This window comes from Molossus molossus, unplaced genomic scaffold (assembly GCF_014108415.1).
Source record: "Molossus molossus isolate mMolMol1 unplaced genomic scaffold, mMolMol1.p scaffold_m16_p_5, whole genome shotgun sequence".
Taxonomy (NCBI): Eukaryota; Metazoa; Chordata; class Mammalia; order Chiroptera; family Molossidae; genus Molossus; species Molossus molossus.
The window spans coordinates 116,438,380-116,441,362 of NW_023425388.1; the positions used below are offsets into that span (position 1 = coordinate 116,438,380).

At 44.2% G+C, this 2,983-nt stretch overlaps 1 non-coding gene across 1 annotated transcript; it reads left to right on the top strand.

Moving 5' to 3' along the window:
• Positions 1–2,271: 2,271 nt before the first annotated feature.
• LOC118617947 lies at positions 2,272–2,373 on the top strand. Its single transcript, XR_004956903.1, has one exon. It is a non-coding gene; the product is annotated as a U6 spliceosomal RNA (small nuclear RNA).
• Positions 2,374–2,983: the final 610 nt, after the last annotated feature.

The window sequence follows — 2,983 nt, forward strand, 5'->3', positions numbered from 1 at the left end:
AGAAGAGAGAGAGCAAAAAACTGAAAACCTATTTTTAAAAATAATGACAGAAAACATTCCTAACTTGGTGAAGGAAACAGACATACAAGCCCAGGAAGCACAGAGAGTCTCAAACAAGATGAACCCCAAGAGGCCCGCACCAAGACACATCATCATCAAAATGCCAAAGGTTCAAGATAAGGAGAGAATCTTAAAACCAGCAAGAGAAAAACAGTCCCTGCCCTTCCTACCAGTCTCAATGTGGCTTCTTCTGTACGTCCTTGGTTATAAGACTTCTGTTCGGATCGCCTTTGGTTGATTGTTCTGTATTTTAGGTGTAATTCCAGTTTCTATCTGGGAGGAGGTGAGTGTAGCAACTTCCACCGACAATGCCACAATCTTAGATCCAGTTCACTACACACTTTAAAACTCAACTATAATTTAGTAAACTTATATAAGTTATTGCAGCAAGTGTGAATTCCTCTACTTCTTTTGTTAGTACTATTGCAATCATTTTTATTGATTATTATTAGCAATTATTTGGTGTACGTTTATTATGTACCAGGCAGTGTGTTAGTTGTTTCCATATAATAACTCATCTAGTTATTACAGTAACTCTGTGAGGTGCATATTATTATTTCCCTCTTAAGAATTTGAGGCACAGCCCTGGCCGGTTTGGCTCAGCGGTTAGAGTGTTGGCCTGCGGTACGGAGAGACCCAGGTTTGGTTCCCGCTAAGGGCATGTACCTCGGTTGCAGTTTGTCCTCGGCCCTGGTTGGGTCATGCGGGTGGCAGCCACTTGATGTGTCCCTTTCACGTTGATGTTTCTCTCTCTCTCTCCCTCCCACTCTATCTGAACAAAAAATGGAAAAATGTCCTCGGGTGAGGATTAAAAAAAAAAAAGAATTTGAGGCACAAAATGGATGTGACCCACCCAATACTACACAGCTACTTGCTGAAATTCAATGTCAGAATTTGAATCTAATTCGTAGTGTAATTGCTATGTTCTACTGCTTCCCAATTCCACATGTCGATTTTCCCACCCAGATGTCAGCTTCTTAAGAGCAAGGACGCATCTTACTCTCCCTCTGGTGGCCAGACCCACAGGGGGGACGTGGTCACGATGGAAATAAACTGAACTCAGGTTTGAATGTTGGTGTCTAACTTAAGGGAAGACAACAACAGCAACAACAAAACAACAACAAGCTTTACAGAACTGTTTCTTCACAAATGAGTTCAGTTGTAGCTGGTCTTTTCCCTGCTCTGAGCTCTTCAAGAACTTACGTTGTTGCCCTATACAAAAACGGACAGAAGACATGAACAGGCAATTTACAACAAAAACGAGAACAGGCAAAATGACTCATAGTCTATGAAAAGATAGCGTTACTGATAGTAAAAGAAATGTAAATTAAAACTACAATGGGATAATATTTTATAAGTATATTGACAAAACAAAAAGTATGGCAGCACTCTTTATTGACGAGACGGGATGGTAACAGCACTCCCATGTTGGTGGTGGAAATGTAGGGTGATAAATCCCTAAGGAATACATTTTTCATGAACTAGCAAATTATTTATGTACCCTTGGACTCATCGATCCAGCTCTTAAGAATCACTGTAGGAGTCTGCCAACTTCAGCTTCCCCGGAGTACCCGCTCCTTGACTCCAAGCCTTTCTCCATAACGGAGCTCGGGGTGTAGCTTTGTCAGAGGAGCGCACAGGAGCAGCACTGCGGAAGGAGGGGGCTTCATGGTTCTGGGTGCTGAGTTTTGCTTTTACCTGCTCCCAGCTATAGGGTCCGTTAACGGCGTGCAGTGGGGGTAGAGGGGTTGGGAGAGAAGGTGATAAAACCAAGGGGTGTCAGAGTGCCTGATCCCTTAGTGCCCCCAGCCCCAGGCTAAGCCTCATGACCAAGTTGCTGTGGACCTCCTGGGGGGGATGCCAGGTGTTCCAGGTGGGGCCCCAACCTGCCCTGTGACTCTGTATCAGAGGGTTGTTTACTGCCTGCCTGGCAACTGTGGAAAACTTTGGCCTTGGAAACCCAGCAACACTGCCCACTATCGAGGCGGCTGCAGCCTTCTGCAATCAGGTTTCAACCTCGTTGGAATGGTTCCCCTCTTTCGATTTTGTCCTTTCTGGAGGCCTCTCCCTCAGCCCCAGGGCACTCTTTAGAGCAGTGGTTGACAACTATGGCCTGCTGGCCAAATCCAGCTCGCATACTGTTTCGTAAATAAAATTTTTTTAAGTTTTTTTTTTTTTTTTAATTGATTTTTTAAGAGAGAGAGGCAAACACTCACTTTGGTGGCACATATACTAAAATTGGAACGACAGAGAAGATTAGTATGGCCCGTGTGCAAGGATGACATGCAAATTCCTGAAGCGTTCCATATTTAAAAACAGAGAGAGAGAGAGAAACATCAATGTGAGAGGGAAACTTAATCGGCTGCCTCCTGCACGCCCCCTACTGGGGATTGAGACTGCAGCAACCTGGGCATGTGCCCTGACTGGGAATCGAACCGGGACCTCTCCATCCATGGGACAGCGCTCAGTCCACTGAGCCAAAAGGGCTGGGCTCTAAATAAAATGTTATCGACACACAGCCATGCCCATTTGTTTAGGTCACGGCTCTGTAGCTATCACGACAAATTATGAGATCTCTGTGAACTGTTTGGGGTGACTTTCAGGATATGATTACTAAATGAAAAAAGCACAGAAGCATATCGATAGCCCTGGCTGGTGTGGCTCAGTTGGTTGGGCATCATCCCATCCACTGAAAGGTTGCTGAGCCTGCCTCCGGGCTCAATCCCCACTAAGGGGCATGCGGGAGGCAGCTGATCAATGTTTCTCTCTCATTAATGTCTCTTTCTCTCTCCCTTCCTCTCTCTCTCATATTAATACAAACATTTTTTTAAAAAGAATATATATAGTATGTCATATGAGTAAGAAAGTTTCTTCTTAAAAAAAAACATAGGAAAGATAAGACAAATTAATAATATCTGTTACC